At 43.1% G+C, this 17,055-nt stretch overlaps 1 protein-coding gene across 2 annotated transcripts in view; it reads right to left on the bottom strand.

The window, feature by feature from the left end:
• The window catches only part of AMACR (alpha-methylacyl-CoA racemase), a 97,859-nt gene that overhangs the window by 28,547 nt on the left and 52,257 nt on the right, over nt 1-17,055 (bottom strand). The window lies entirely within an intron of this gene.

The raw sequence follows: 17,055 nt of genomic DNA, 5'->3' as shown, positions 1-17,055 counted from the left end.
TTTAACCACTTTCAGACCGGACCATTTTGCTGGTAAATGACCAGAGGTCTTTTTACAATTTGGCACTGCGCTGTTTTAACTGGTAATTGCGCGGTCATGCAATGTTGTACCCAAACAAAATTTGCGTCCTTTTCTTCCCACAAATAGAGCTTTCTTTTGATGGTATTTGATTGCCTCTGCGATTTTTATTTTTTGCGATATAAACGTAAAAAGACCGCAAATTTTGAAAAAAAATGATATTTTCTACTTTTTGTTATTAGAAAAATCCAATAAACTCAATTTTAGTCATACATTTAGGCCAAAATGTATTCAGCCACATGTCTTTGGTAAAAAAAAAGTCAATAATTGTATATTTATTGGTTTGCGCAAAAGTTGTCACATCTACAAACTAAGGTAAGTTTTCTGGAAATTACGCAGCTTTTAGGCCGCGTACACACGCGGGGACTGTTCGCCCAACTTTGTCCGTCAAAGGCCGCGTACACACGCGGGGACTGTTCGCCCAACTTTGTCCGTCAAACAGTTTCAGCAAACAGTCCGCTCAAAATTAGCATGGACGGACATGGCCACACAAAACCGTGCGCGATGACGTGAACGGCACGTACGACGGGACGAAAAATACGACGTCCTATACACTGCATTATAACTTTCGGCGTGTAAATCCTTTCTGAGCATGCGCGGAACTTAGTTTGATGAACAAGCCTACACACGAGGGGACTGTTCGCTGAAACAAAGTTTCAGCGGACAGTTTTTCGGAATTTCCGAAAAACCTTGTTCAGCGGACTGTTTGCTGAAACTGTCCGCTGAAAGCCCACACACGAGCGGACTGTTTGCCGAAACACTGTTCAGCGGACAAAGTTGGGCGAACAGTCCCCGCGTGTGTACGCGGCCTTAGTTTACGACTGCCTATCTCATTTCTTGAGGTGCTAAAATGGCAGGGCAGTACAAAACCCCCCCAAATGACCCCATTTTGGAAAGTAGACCCCCTAAGGAAATTGATAAGTGGCATGTTGAGCCCATTGAATATTTTATTTTTTTGCCTCAAGCGATTGAATAATGACAAAAAAAAATTTTTTTTTTTTTTTTACACAAAGTTGTCACTAAATGATATATTGCTCACACATGCTATGGGCATATGTGAAATGACACCCCAAAATAAATTCTGCTGCTTCTCCTGAGTACGGGGATACCACATATGTGGGACTTTTTGGGAGCCTAGCCGCGTACGGGGCCCCGAAAACCAAGCACCGCCTTCAGGCTTTCTAAGGGCGTTACAGTTTTGAAGGCCATAAAATGCCAAGATGGCACAAACCCCCCCCAAATGACCCCATTTTGGAAAGTAGACACCCCTAAATTTAGGGGTACACTAGTGAGACTAGGTAATAAATGGCGGGTGCCCTGAAACTATAAAAAAATAACTAACCAACCAGCGTCACCTGTAACAGTTATATGGTGATCACTGGTGAAAGGGTTAACTAGGGGGCAATCAGGGGGCTTTATGCGGTAGTATATGGGGGTCCCTGGCGCTATAAAAAGCTGCGGCGAACCTAAATACCTACCTGCCTAACTAGCGTCACCTGTGATACTAATACAGCGATCAGAAAAACGATCGCTTATTAGGCTGGGTTCACACTGGAGCGATGTGGGAACGCCACGAATCCGCGGCGGGTTCCCGCATCACATGCCTCCCGGCGGCAGTTCACACTGCCCTATGCGAACTGCTGGGAGTGTCAGTGAAATGTTAATGACACCCCCAGATCAGTTCGCATATCGCAGTGCGATCTGCAAATTCGGATCGCATGGTGTGAACACCCATGCGATCCGATTCTGCTGCGGACCAAAAAAAGGGTCCCGTGCGAGTTTGCGGCGGGTGCGACACGAATTCAGCCATACTATCTGTATGGCTGAACTCGAATCGCACAGAGATAGGATGTGATTTGCACTGCAGTGCGGTGCGAATCACATCCGTTCTCATAAACCGCTGCAATGTGAACCCAGCCTTAGTGACACTGGCGACGGGGGGTGATCACGGGGTTAAACCTTTATTGGGGGGGTTAGGGGGGTACCTTAGAACTAAAGGGGGCTAACCCTAACTGCCCTAACAGTTATTACAGTCACAAATGACACCCGCCGGGTGATCAGGGGGTTAAACCTTTATTAGGTAATAAATGGCGGGTGCCCTGAAACTATAAAAAAATAACTAACCAACCAGCGTCACCTGTAACAGTTATATGGTGATCACTGGTGAAAGGGTTAACTAGGGGGCAATCAGGGGGCTTTATGCGGTAGTATATGGGGGTCCCTGGCGCTATAAAAGCTGCGGGAACCTAAATACCTACCTGCCTAACTAGCGTCACCTGTGACACTAATACAGCGATCAGAAAAACGATCGCTTATTAGGCTGGGTTCACACTGGAGCGATGCGGAAACGCCGCAAATCCGCGGCGGGTTCCCGCATCGCATGCCTCCCGGCGGCAGTTCACACTGCCCTATGCGAACTGCTGGGAGTGTCAGTGAAATGTTAATGACACCCCCAGATCAGTTCGCATATCGCAGTGCGATCTGCAAACTCGGATCGCATGGTGTGAACACCCATGCGATCCGATTCTGCTGCGGGCCAAAAAAAGGGTCCCGTGCGAATTTGCGGCGGGTGCGGTGGGTGCGATGCGAATTCAGCCATACTATCTGTATGGCTGAACTCGAATCGCACAGAGATCGGATGTGATTTGCACTGCAGTGCGGTGCGAATCACATTCGTTCTCATAAACCGCTGCAATGTGAACCCAGCCTTAGTGACACTGGCGACGGGGGGTGATCACGGGGTTAAACCTTTATTGGGGGGGTTAGTGGTTAAATTAATATATTTAAAGTGGTTGTAAACCCTTATATATACACCCACTAAAGTGGCTAAAGTGACTGGCCTCAAGTGATACACAGAGAAGAAACACATCTTCCTATGTATGTTGTATCTGTTTATCTGCAGTCTTCTCTTCTTTACATTTGTTCAAAGTGCAGAATTTATGAGCTTGCCTGAGAGATCAGAAGAAAGCGGGGGGGGGGGGGGGGGACAGTTAAAATGACCATCTGCAGAGATCAGTAAAGAGATCTCTGAGAGCGGAGGGATGAGACCCAACCCCCCCTTCACACAGGCACAGGAACAGAGTTGAGTATGTCAATCTGCTGGAGGTCTCTCCCCTGTCACCTTTTTTCTATCAGTGTCAGGAAAACTTGTCAGAAGTGACTTATGCTTATAGCAGAGGAACGAGGCAGCAGACAAATGAAACTTATGGTGTGTACACACCGCCGGACTTTGAGGGACTAGACTTTTGGCGGAGTTCCGACGGACTTTCCGAATGAACGGACTTGGCCACACACAATTACACCAAAGTCTGACGGATTCGAACGCGATGACGTACGACCAGACTAGAAAAAGTAAGTTCATAGCCAGTAGCCAATAGCAGCCCTAGTGTCGGTTTTTGTCCGTCGGACTAGCATACACACGAACGTATTTTTCAGTCCGGCAGAGTTCTGGTGGAAAAATTTAAAGCATGTTCTATTTCTAAAGTCCGCCAGATTTTTGGCAAGCAAAGGTCCGATGGAGCCCACACACGATCGAATTGTCTGATGGACTCGTTCCGTCTGACCTTTGCTGTCAAAAAGTCTGGTCGTGTGTACGCGGCATTAGTGCTGTTAATTGAGACAAGTACACACTATAGAGGGATATGGCTTGTCCATATTTCATGTCTGAGGTTTACAACCAGCTTTAAAACAAATCTTTTATATCTTTCTGTGTTACAATTTATACAAAATCTCTATTTTACAAATAAACATTCAATACAGTATACCAATGAGTCAGGATTTACAGAGCGTTCTGTATATATTGCCTCCTTACATTTATTTATTTTTTATTAAAGAGAAGTTTTTGATTGTCAAAAAAAAAAAAACACTACTTACTCCCCTCTATGCTGCAGCATCAGTGTGATGCTGCAGCTGTCCCTGGTCAGCGCTATGACTGATGCCGCGTACACACGGTCAAACTGTTTGACGTACTTAGTCCGTCATACAATCCGACGGACAATCCGTCGTACTTTCCACTGAACGGACTTGACCACACACGAATGCACAAACAGTCCGTCGAAAGCTTGCGCGATGACGTGTACAGCACGTACGACGGGACTAGAAATAGGAAGTCCAAGACACAGCAAAGCACCCTTCCGCCGTGTAAATCCTTTCTGGGCATGCACCATTCTTAGTCCGTCGAACTAGCATACTGACGACCGTATTGTCCGCTGAAACCAAAGTACGACGGACAGATTTTTGGAAAATCCGAAATACTTAGTACGCCAGACTGCACGCTGGAAAAGTCCGCTGAAGCCCACACACGAGCGGATTGTCCGCTGAAATGTGTTTCAACTGACTAAGTATGTCAAACAGTTCGACCGTGTGTACGCGGCATGAGAGATCACATAACCACTGATCACTCAGTTCTTGGTCTGCTCAGAGCAGAGAGGAGTTTGATTTACTAAAACTGGAGTGCAAAATCTGGTGCAGCTGTGCATGGTAGTCAATCAACTTCTAAATTCTATTACCTTTTGTACCACCCCCTCCCTTTAGAATGCAAGCTCTACGAGCAGGGCCCTCCTGTACCTTTTGTATTGAACTGTACTGTAATTGTGTTGTCCCCCTATACATTGTAAAGAGCTGTGTAAACTGTTGGTGCTATATAAATCGTGTATTATAATAATAACAATTATAATAATAAATTCTGCTTGTTCAATTAAGCTTTGACAACCTGGAAGATGATTGGCTTCTATGCAGGAGCTGCACCAGATTTTGCACACTCCAGTTTTTGTAAACCAACTCCTATCAGTCACAGCTCTCCACTCCACTCCTCCAGCAATCACTGGAGTGCTGGGCAGGAAAGCAGGTGGATGTAGCTGGCTGCAGCTCTCTGCTGCATGCTGAGAGCTAGTGCCAGCTGTCAATCAGGAATCTGGATGGATACCAATAATATTCTCAGGAACCTTACAGTTTCTGGAGTGGCTCTGCCCATTCTTGGCCAACTCTGGGTCACAGGAGAGAAAAAGTAAGTGCACTCTTGTCACCTACAAGTGAAGTATGGCCAAAAAAGCTTTGGCCATACTTCTCTTAAGTGCAGTAGTGCATGTACCTGAATGTGACCTGGTATCAGCATCTTACAGTCCCTGTATAGCATAACTCAGAGAATGGGAAAGAGAAGCAGCACAAGAAGACAATCAGCTCATGTGCTGACTTGACCATGCTGATAGGAGCAGAAAACAGTGTGGCACAGAGATGAGCTTACCACCGTGCTGCTGCTTTACTGTTTAGTAACAGGTTGTGGGCAGGTCCCCGACGGCCTGAGCTCAAAGGAAGTGGGTTGAACGGTGCTGGCTGTTATTTAACTTGGAAAACAGAAGACATCCAGAGGCTGAAAAGAAGTACAACTGGGTGGGGGTCCCCATTAAAAAAACCTTCATTTTTTCTGGCAACAGCTCTTAGATGGTTGAATTTCCCCTCAATTTTGGTGTCCATAGTCACCAGAATGAACAGGTGAATCTCCCCAATGGTTTTGCCTTTACATACACGTTAAGTCAATATGCCCCCACCTCTCTCCCCCAATAAAACTTTTTGTAATAAATGCTTAAAATCAAGCCCAAGTACTTATCCGTGACCTCTCTAGGTCTGAGGCACTGATTCCCTACTACTTCCAGCCTAAAGCTGAAGCCATCGGACCAGAAATGTGAGCAGAAATGTGGAAAAGGTGCTGACTGGCAAATGTCAACCATGAGTCAGAACTTCCCCACTTGAACCCATGTATCCTTGCACTGTTTAATTTATTATGGTCGAACAGCATTAGTTGTTCTAACATACAGTGGTGAAAATAATTATTTTATCCCCTACAGATTTTTCCCACTTACAAAGAAATGAAGGGTCTATAATTTTTATCATAGGTGTATTTTAAATGATAAAGACAATATAGCAACCAAAAATCCAGAAACAAAAATACAAATTTTATAAATCGAGTTGCAGTTCAGTTAGTAAAATAAGTATTTGATCTCCAAGCAAAACATGACTTAGTACTTGGTGGAAAAACCCTTGTTGGCAAGCACAGAGATAAGATGTTTCTTGTAGTTGGTGACCAGGTCTGCACACATCTCAGGAGGGATTTTGGTCCACTCTTCTTTACTGATCTTCTCTAAATCCTTAAGGTTTCTTCGCTGTCGCTTGGCAACTCAAATTTTCAGCACACTCCATACATTTTCTATAGGATTAAGGTCTGGTGACTGGCTAGGCCACTCCATGACCTTAATGCACTTCTTCTTGAGCAACTTCTCTGCTGCTTTGGTGGTATGTTTTGGGTCAATGTCATGTGGAAAGACCCATCCATGACCCATCTTTAGTGTTCTGGCTGTGGGAAGAAGGTTCTCATCCATGATTTTACAATAAATGGCCCCTCAATGCGGAAAAGACGGCCTATACTTTTAGTACAGAAACAGCTCAAAAGCATAATGTTTCCACCTCCATGCTTGACTGTAGGGACGGTGTTATTAGGGTCATAGTCAGCAGCCAAATGATTCAGAGAAGGATTATGAGAAAGTGCTGTTGTCAGATAAGACCAAAATTGAGCTCTTAGCCCTTGTACACACGGTCGGAGATTCCGTCTGAATCTTTCCTATCGGACCGTTTTGTCGGATATTCCGACTGTGTGTGGTCTGCATCGGACTGTTTCCGTCGGAATATCCGACGGACCAACTTTTCCAACTTGCTGGTAAAATTTTCCGACAAAATGCTCCGATCGGACATACTCCGATCATATGTAGCCTACTCCGACGGACAAAGTGCCACACATGCTCAGATCAAATTCCTAGACCAAAGTTATTGGCTACTAGCCTGAACATAGTCCCGTCGTAACGAAATAACGTCATCACGTTATGTACAGTCGGATTTTCCGACAACTTGGTCCGACCATGTGTATGCAACATCACTTCCAGACCTCTTCCGGAATTAATCCATCGGAATAACTCCGATGGATTTGGTTGTCAGAATCTCCGACCGTGTGTACAAGGGCTAAGGCATTAACGTGACTCGCCATGTTTATAGGATGAAAAATACTGCCTGCAACTTAAATTATATTTGTTTAAGTGCTTTTTTGGGGGATTATTGGTTGATATTCTGTTGCTATCATTTAAAATACACTTATGATAAAAATTATAGACCCTTCATTTTTTGTAAGTGGGCACAGTTCTACAATAGGAGAGGGGATACTCCTGCATGCAGTTTGGCAACCTTCTGTGCTATTTTCCAAAGGCGACTAAGAGCTCCTAGCCCATAAGGGACTTTTGCTACTGATCCTTAAAGACCGAGTGTGTCCAGGAAGGAGAACAGTTCAGAATCTTCTCTTTGTAAATAGGAAAGAAGTTGTCCTCATCGGTATTCTTCAATTCAAGCTGGCCATCCCATAAATTCCTTTACCACATCCAAATTGTTATCCCTATTAAAAACAACAAAAACAGAGCCAAGGAACTGAATTCTTGTGTCTGGGTGCAAGTGAGAGATGCATGTCGCCTGTGCAGAAATAGGGGGGAACCAGTAATCATCGGGTCCTGTAGGGGTAGTGCTGCATTTAGAAAAAAAGGAAATATGGTTGTCAAGCCCTTTAATTCTTAATGAAATTGTCTTTTTCAATCAAAATAATCTCAAATTCGGCAGATGTACTTGGTGAAGAATGCATTAATCCAAAAAGTTTGGTTATCACATACAATGAAAAAGTTGTGTTTTTCATGTGATGAAAACCAGGTCATCCATACTTTTAAACACTTTAATCACCTGCCGCAAACCGCCATAGCTGTACGTCGGTACTTTGACACTAAATACCGTTGTTATGGTAGCAGCTAGCTGCCATAACCCCAGTATTTTCAGCAACAGCAGGTGGTCTTCTTTAAAGGTAAAAACTTGGTCCTTAAGTGGTTAAAAGAGAAGTATGGATTTTCTTTTTATTGCCCATTCATACTTACCTAGGTGGATGCATCATCGGTGCGATGCTGCATCTGTCCCCCGCCGCCTCTTCACTGAGAACCGAGCCAACGAACACCGCCAATGGCTCGGTTCTCTCACCTCCCCGAGCAGAGAGCTGCTGCCTGTCAGTCAACAGATCTTCTCCTTTACTCCTCCACGTTCACTGGAGTACTGAGCTGTGGAGGGGTGGGGAGCGGCAGTCCAGGCACCTGGTGGATCCAGACTTCGGACGTCGGGATGACGCGGTGTCTGGAATGATCCTGGTGAAGTCAGCAGAGAGTGGACTTCAGACCGCTCTCTGCTGAAAATGGGTCACAGGAGTGCAAAACGAATTGTACTCCTGTGACCCAGAGGAGAAACCCAGCCAAATGAGCTCAGGCTGGAATTCTCCTTTAACCTGAAGAACATGACATGTAATTACCACATTCTAGATGCCCCCAACACAGCCGCAAGCCTCACATCTCACTTTTTTCAGATCAGTCATAGCCACTCTTATGGTTTTATTGCCCGGAAAAAGGGGGTTATCTGTTAGATTTCAAAGAGAAACTCACTGTATAGCATTTCGAAGGTATACCTCTGCCTCTGAACTAAGGCCCAAGTATAAACCTTACTATATAATTTTCTTTTTCTCAAGAGCATCTACTAGTGAATTATTTATCAGGCGCACACATAAAAGGCCAAGCACTTGATTAAAATGGCTCTTCAGATGTTTTTATGGCCTGTGTTATGCAGTTTTGGCCTGTCAGAGGCCCTGTTATAATGGAGACAGTAGGTCTCTACCACCTGAAAGGCTTGTGACAGGCGTGAGACGTTTGACTACATTTTTTCCTTCAATTATAACAGGCCTTTTAGTGAAAGGTTGACAGGTTTATGAAAAGATATGACAGTCTTCGAAGTGAAACAGATCTATCTGCCCTTCTGTCAGAGAAAACCTTGGATTTCACATCACAATCTGTTTGGCTTTTAGAGATGGGTACCTACCTCAGAGATGAGTATACATTAAAGGAAATTTACAGCATAGTACTTGTCTAACTATGACAGATAATACTCTTATGTTGCCTAAATGGTCCTTTCTTTTCAGTCCCACACAAGAAAAAGCATAACACGTACAGAAATAACATCAAACAAAACTTTACACATTGCAGAGACAATTTTTACTATTCAGTTTTCAGTAAGTTCTTAAATGGAACACAGCAGTATAAATATATTACACTTTTAATAAATATGATTTTCCTCATTCCACCATTTCTTATAAGCCTACATGGGGGCTTAGTGGCTAAGGTACGAGTTTTGATTTTCCCCAAGAAAACGTATTTATGGCCCCAGGCACACTGGACAAGGAGGGGGGTTCTACACCAATTGATCTGTGGTAATTACGGTGGCTGGAAGTCTATTGGTATGACCAGTCCATTAAAAGCTATGAGTAAGCACTACATTTAGTGTGAAACGCGTCAGTCGTTTTTGGTCCCGTATTAGTTTACTGTGGTATAACTTAAAGTTAATGTAAAGTCTTAGGGGCAAGAAGGGGGTAAGGTCGCGCTATGGAGCAATTGGATATAGTTCTGGTAAGAGCGGCCTCTATTAAATTTCCACCCAATATGGGTGGAACAATGAAATGAAATAGGAGGAAAAATAGACTTGGCGCTATACCATTTTAAACTCAAAATAAATAAATAAATATAATTTGCATAGATTTTCCAGCGTGCTGGTAAGTAATTAAAATAAAAAATAAATAAAAATAAAAAGATAATGGTGAAAAACTCTCCGTGTAATGCCTAACAGAAATATGTAGTAATTATTCTTATATATATGCTATTCAATAAATATCAATAAACCATAAAAACCAATAAACCATAGATAACTTTTTGAACATGCAATTCCTTAAATTCAAATATTAAAGTGCAAGTGCCAGTGAGAAAACATGTGCCAGTGTTTGAATGCACAAAATTCAATTATGAAATAACAGAATAAATGTCCAATCAATTATCTGTTTAGCATATCATATGTCCATTAGTGCACATAATAAATATCATGTGGCAAAAAGTCCGTGAATAGATGGAATAAAAATATAAATAACAGAGGTGAACAGAACCTGGGAAGTTATAAAAATTAATGATGAATATTAAAACGGAAAAAATGTGATAAAAATTGATTATAAAATTGATGATAAAAAATAGTGAAAAAACAGTGAAAAAATGGTGAAAATTCTTCTATAAGTGGGAGGGGGGGGGGGAGGAGGAGGGGGTGACTTCAGCTTTTGCTCCCAGTGCTCGGTGACCACTTATGTAATTGCTCTCACCAGAGGTATAGCCCCGTCCGGGGTGGATCAGCCTTCACAGTATAAGCCACTGTGTTGCTTTCTGGCTTGCTGTGGTTCTGGGAGTCCCTCGTTCCTCCGTTGGTATAGCGTGCCTCGTTATATGCAACAAGGAAGAGGCATATCCATGGTGTAGTACGTTTATAAATGTAAATTTTATTTAGATGAACTTAAAATTACTCACAAGCAATCAATACAATCTCGTTTGTTTATGCTGCTCGGTTTTTAAAAAGTCCCGCTGGGCTGCCTCGCCGTCTGAGATAGAGGTCTATGCTGTCTGGCCACGCCCTTTGCGTTTCGTCATTCAGACGTCATCTGGAGCGGCCATCTGCATGCACCTTTTCCTTTATATAGGGTGTAATGTGCCAACACGCATGCGCGGAAACTCGCCGCCATTTTTATTGAGGGAATGCCCTTGTTTCGCGTAGATATGAATCACGCAGGGCTATGCAGGGGATTTTTTTACTGCGCCTGCGTTGAGCCTATTATTTATTGCCGAAATAAGGGTTGGACATTACTCCTGTATATGTAGAATCTATATATCTGGGACTTGACTGTAAAACCACTACTAATTATTGAAAACAAAACTAAAACACAGGTAAATACAGATAACACAGGTAAACTTAGATAAATAAAAACTTAGATAGATAAAAGCGGAGGGGAATAAAACGGAAGGAAATCTAAAAATTATAATTAGATATTAAAAAGTCTTTTATAAAGAAGTGCAAGGGATGCATATAGAAGAGTATAAGGGATATTGAAATTAGGCTATAGGATGTGCCGGGATATTGCCTATTTATTTAAGCGGAAGTTTCTAGAAATTAGTTACAGTATAAAAAATAGTGCAAGAATTTATAACAATAAACATAAAAATTAAAATAAAATTAAAATGTAAATATATTAAAATTACAATGTATAGTATTAAATGCCACGAATTAACAAGTTTATAGATGGAAGATATTTTTAGTAAATTTAAAAATCATTGCTGTTTGAGGGGGAAAAAAAAAAGATTTTTTTAGCGAAACTTTATATTTATAATGGACTCCTTTATAGTGTGTTAATTCTTCAAAAGGAGATAATTGTTGTTATTATGGAGAAATGTTCTTAGCTTATATCTGTCATTAATGGACGAGGATGTTTTTTATATTATTTGTTTTTATTGGGAATTATGAATGAATAACATTCGACCCTTGTGTGATAAAAAGACAGTGAAAAATTAAAATAAATATGAATATAAGTATAAAAATAGGGACACAAAGGGAGAGGTGAGGAAGGTAGGCAATGTTTATCCAACTTCCATATTTCTACCCCAGTGGATAAAATAGATAAATTAATAAAATAGTGAATTTGGGTAACGTTGTGAAAAGAAAATATATATACACACTAACTTGTGAGTGTGCACTTGACCTTTGTCTATTCTCAAGAATGTAAAGTCTTGTTTAAAAAAAAATAATAATAACAAACATGTTATACTTGCCTCCTCTGTGCAGTGGATTTGCACAGAGCAGCCCGAATCCTCCTCTTCTCGGGTGCCTCTTCTGTGCTCCTGGCCCCTCCCTCCTGTCGAGTGCCTCCACAGCAAGCAGCTTGCTATAGGGGCACCCAAGCTTAGCTGCAACACAGTGTGTCAATTCAGACACGTAGCTGTCGTTCGGCCTCGCCCCCTCTCTTTCCTGATTGGCTAACTGACTTTAATTGCCAGTCACGGGAGCCAAAGGAATGCTGCTGTGTCTCTGCCAATCAGGAGGAGAGTCCCGGACGGCCTAGGGACTAATGGACATCGCTGGATAGAGATGGGGCTCAGGTAAGTATTAGGGGGTGGTGGGGAGGCTGCTACACACAGAAGTTTTTTTTTTATCTTAATGTATATACAGCAAGATGATAAACATTCTGCCTTTACAAACCCTTTAAGAGAACATGTGAATTGACGTCCAAGTAGCAGCTTTTCAAATCTGACAAACAGTTGCATGATGCAGAAAAGCCCAACAAGCATGCATAGGTCTATTTGAGTGGTTGAGGTGAAAGGCAGAAATGACTTTAGGCAAGATGCAAGTCATGGGCCTTGACACTACCTTGTTCCTATGCAAAATCAGAAACCCTTTCTTTTAGGATAAGGCCACCAGTTTAGACAATTGGCTCAGAGGGCATGGCGAGGAATACCACAGTATGTGTAATAGTAGAGAGAGGAATGTCTCTAATGTGTTCAAATAGTGATTTTGGAAGCGTAGAGAAAGCCAGATTCAGATACCACAGTGTCACAGGGGAAGCTACATAGAAGACCCGTTGTACTTTATGGAGGAGCGAGAGGCAAACAGTCTCTAAAACATAATAGAAAGGGCATAAACCTGATCTTTATAGTGATAAGAGCTACATGAAGAAAATACGTTGTCCTATAGAGACAATCTGTCCTGACAATCTGTCTACATTGTCCACCAGAAGTCTTATCAGGTCAGTGTACCACATCCACCTGGGTCAGTGCAGAGCATTGAAGATCACTGGTATGCCCCCCATCTCCAGGCAAGGAAAGCCATATTCTGCCACATTTCTGCCATTCTGATCCTGAAAGAGGATCCCTGTACCTGAAGACAAACCTTTTGAGTTTGCTGTTGAACCTTGAGGCCAGGAGGTCCATATCTTGTATCCCCTATCTGCCACACAGGTTCTGGAACACCCCTAGGTGTAGGGGGCTACTCCCTACTCCCAACCATCCCTCGCCTTTCCTTCTGTGCAGGCATTACTAGCTAAGGAAGTTTGCCTGACAACTGTCCACTCCTGGAATGTACATAAGGCTGGAATATGAAGTTCTGCCCAGGACAGGTTGTGCTCTACTGGCTTTGCTGCAGTGAGAGTTGTTTCCTCCTTGGCAGTTGATGTATACTACTACTGTGCCATTGACTGACTCTGGACTAATAACCAAGTCCCCTGCAGTGATGAAGTGCTCAGGATGCCTCCAATCCATCCATCATGAGGATCCTGCAAAAGACAAGAAAAAGGACCACTAAGCCAGGAACAAGTTGGTCCTCCATCTGTCCAAGATTTTGATTAACTTGCCCCATGACAACAGAATAATGTGTTTTGAGGCCTGAAGTGAAATTGAGCAAATTGGACTGCCTCTAAGGAGGTTACCATCAAGCGCAGGACTTTCATGCAAAAGTAAAGAATCAGACAACTGCTAGACTGGACAGCTGGAATCTGATATTTTTGTGGGAGAAAAACTCTGGAAAGTATAGGAAACAATGCGCTGGAGAGTTGAGGACATGCATGTTCACATCCTTGATGTCAACAAAAGCCGAAAAGTCCCCCTGGTGAAAGAAAGGGACGATAGACCTTGTGAATTCCATGCAGAATTTCTAAGCTCAAATTAAGACATTTAGAGATTTGAGATCCAAGATGGGCTTCCCCCAGGCAGATGTGGACAGGGTGCAGTAGAATGCTTGAAACAAATTTGCAACAGGAACTGTTGCAATGACCCCTTCGTTCCAGAAGACCTGGGATTGCCTGACGGAGATTAACTAATCTGTGCAGGGATATAGGAAGGTTCGGGGGAGAGAAACCAAGGGGGCATGGACTCTGGTTTGTAGCCCTGGGATACCAATCACAGTTATATAATTTTCCTTGCACCAGAGTGTATATTATTAACAAAGTGGAGTTTTACCACATTTACTAAGTAAAATGAGCACAACTGCACTTGCACAGTGCACAGTCTACTTTTGATTTCTTTTGTAGGTTATGGCCATGGGTTTGCTTTAAGTTAGCTTATCTGCAGTGACTGATTACACAATATACAGCTCTGAAATCTCAAGTTCGATTAAATGGTACTAGTCTTTAATTTTTACCAGACCCAGAACAGATGACTTTCAAAGCAGTGGTGGGTGTTTTGGAAGCGTGGGCATGACTATGACAGCACTGAGATTGCAATCTGCATCACAAGAGTGCAACACAAACTGACAACATGGCTCCTTATCATATAATGATGTGAAGTATGTGGGAAGCCTAAAATTAGCAGTAGCAATTCAAGGCTCTACAGAAAAAAAAAGAATGGATGAACGATGGTTAAATTAGGGATCATTATGTGGAATTTGCTTCACAATCATCCTGAGGCATGGACAGGATAGAAAAAAAATGAAATATGTAAAGCTGGCAGGAGTCCTGAAAGTGTTAATTTGGACATGTGAGATCACCCAGAACCAGCAAACCAAAAAATACACTTCCGTAGTTAAATCATTACATCTCATACAGATAATCAATTACCCTGATGTTCTTTTTTTTAAGCCAAGATTTTACTGGGTGGCTTGATTTTACCATAGATGATCAGCTTTATTCTGCTTGGAGGGCTTTAATGCTAAATCTAAAACACTATTTTACAGGAAAATATATGAAGAAATGATACCTTGAAGTGAAAGATTGGAAGGCTGATTAAAAGCACATCTAACTTTGTATATATACTAATTAGAACTAAATACATAGGAAGGATTATCAGGCCACAAACTTCCTGTATACTTTAGCCAGCTTAGGCAATTTACCAGCGTACAAATGATCTGAGCTGCACTGGAAGATGGATCTAAGAACCCAACTATCCTATGATTCTCTGCCCAATTATATACACTAAAATCATTAGGATTTCCTTTAATCTGTCCTTTTTTCAAGCAAATATTTTTAAAGGCAAATGTTTTTTTCAGTTCTTAGAAAATCAATACTACCGGTATTTTTACAATTGTTTTGTTAAATTGTTAAATCTAGATGTGATCAGATTAAAGTAAAAAGTCACTAAAACTTTAGTTCTGCTCAAGGGCAGAAAGTTTTGGTGCTTGCAAAGGTATGTCTCCACTGGAATTAAAATGTAAGTTCACCCTGAAGGTGAAGTTTCACTTTAGGTCCTCCTTTCCCCCTCCTCTAAGACATTTGGCACAAAAAATGATTTTTTAGGGAGCAAGTACCTCATTTTAATAAGTGCCCGCTCCCATTTCTGCTTGGATTGCGTAGGTGATCTTAGCTGAAGTACGGTTCCCCCCTCTTTTTACCTGCACATGGTCACAGGTCCCAGGAGGCTGTGTGGCTATTCATAAAGTGCAGTGCAGTACAGCTCACGCATGTGCAGTGGGAAGCTAGTAGGGATGCACCGAAATTTCGGCCGCCGAAACATATCGGCCGAAAATTGTGTTTTCGGCAAAATGCCGAAAGGAAAATCTTGCCGATAATGGGGCCGGGGCCTGTGCGGGGCTCCGCCCCTGGTGCCGCCCATTGCACGGGTGTTTTCCTGGCTCGTCCCCAGTCCTCTGTCCTCCATCCTCCATCCTCCTTTCCTCCCGCCCGACAGTGCGGTGATCTCCGTGTGTCACGGAGCTGTGCATTGAATTGCCTAGGCGGCTGCAGTAACAATGTCCCGCCTCCTGTGACAGACGGTACACTGATCCAATGGCGGGACATTGAATCAGCGTGACGTGATTACAGGAGGCGGGACATTGTTACTGCAGCCGCCTGGGAAATTCAATGCACAGCTCCGTGACACACGGAGATCACCGCACAGATCCGGGCATGGGTGAGGCTGCATTTAGACACTGCATAAGGGGGAAAGAGTGTGCCCAGGGCAAGCATTGCAGAGTTTTGTCCGCAGCTAAATCAAGTTTTTTGTGCCCACAGTGCTGCTGCATCCAAAAGTCATTTGTTTGCCTCTGAGACTATCTACCTCTGGCCACTTGTGTGAATATAGCCATGCTATATAAACAGGCTGCATCTGAGGGGGAACTGGTGAGGCTGCTTTGATCTCCTGTACCATGCCTGCAGTCTCTGACCATCTCCTGTACCATGCCTGCAGTCTCTGACCAGCTCCTGTACCATATCTCCAGTCTCTGACCAGCTCCTGTCTCATGTCTGCAGTCTCTGACCATCTCCTGTACCATGTCTGCAGTCTCTGACCAGCTCTTGTATCATGTCTGCAGTCTCTGACCATCTCCTGTACCATGTCTGCAGTCTCTGACCAGCTCTTGTATCATGTCTGCAGTCTCTGACCATCTCCTGTACCATGCCTGCAGTCTCTGACCATCTCTTGTAATATGTCCCCAGTCTCTGACCATCTGCTGTATGAAAATATTTTTTAAAAACAGTCATTTTCGGTATCGGTGCTGTTTCGGTATCGGTTTCGGTTTTCGGCCTAGTGTATTTTTCATTTTCGATATCGGTTTCGGCACCAAAAAACCCATTCGGTGCACCCCTAGAAGCTAGCTATGTAGATGCAAGGAATCAGCTGTCTTTCCTTTGTAAATATGTCGGCACCGCTGACCCGAAGGCTGGCAAAGAACCAGCCCGGGTGAGGACAGCACTGAGTCCCTGGATACATAGGTGTCTTTTTATAATTTTTTTTCTTTCTAGGGTGAAGATCCTATTTATGTTGATGTTAGGGACACACGCATCCTTGTCATTGCGGCCAGAGAGAGCATCGAGTCAACATCTTAAGGAAGAAGAAGAAGAGAAGATGAGAAGGCGGCGGCGACAGAAGACTGGGCCACCGCTAGTAAAAGAGCTGGAAGAAGAAAGCGGAGGCCTGGCAAGAAGAACAAGACCCCCAAGTCAAAAGAAGAGAAGAAGGCGGTGACAAAAGACCGGGCCACCGCTAGTAAAAGAGCTATAAGAAAGCGGAGGCCCGGCAAGAAGAACCGAAGAGCGGGACAAGACTCCCGAAGTCGTAAGAAGACCCCTGGGCGGCG

Source organism: Lithobates pipiens, unplaced genomic scaffold (assembly GCF_037356315.1).
Source record: "Lithobates pipiens isolate NorthernLeopardFrog02 unplaced genomic scaffold, aLitPip1_a1.2 Scaffold_3, whole genome shotgun sequence".
NCBI classification, from domain to species: Eukaryota; Metazoa; Chordata; class Amphibia; order Anura; family Ranidae; genus Lithobates; species Lithobates pipiens.
This window is presented reverse-complemented; position numbering and strand designations above follow the sequence as displayed.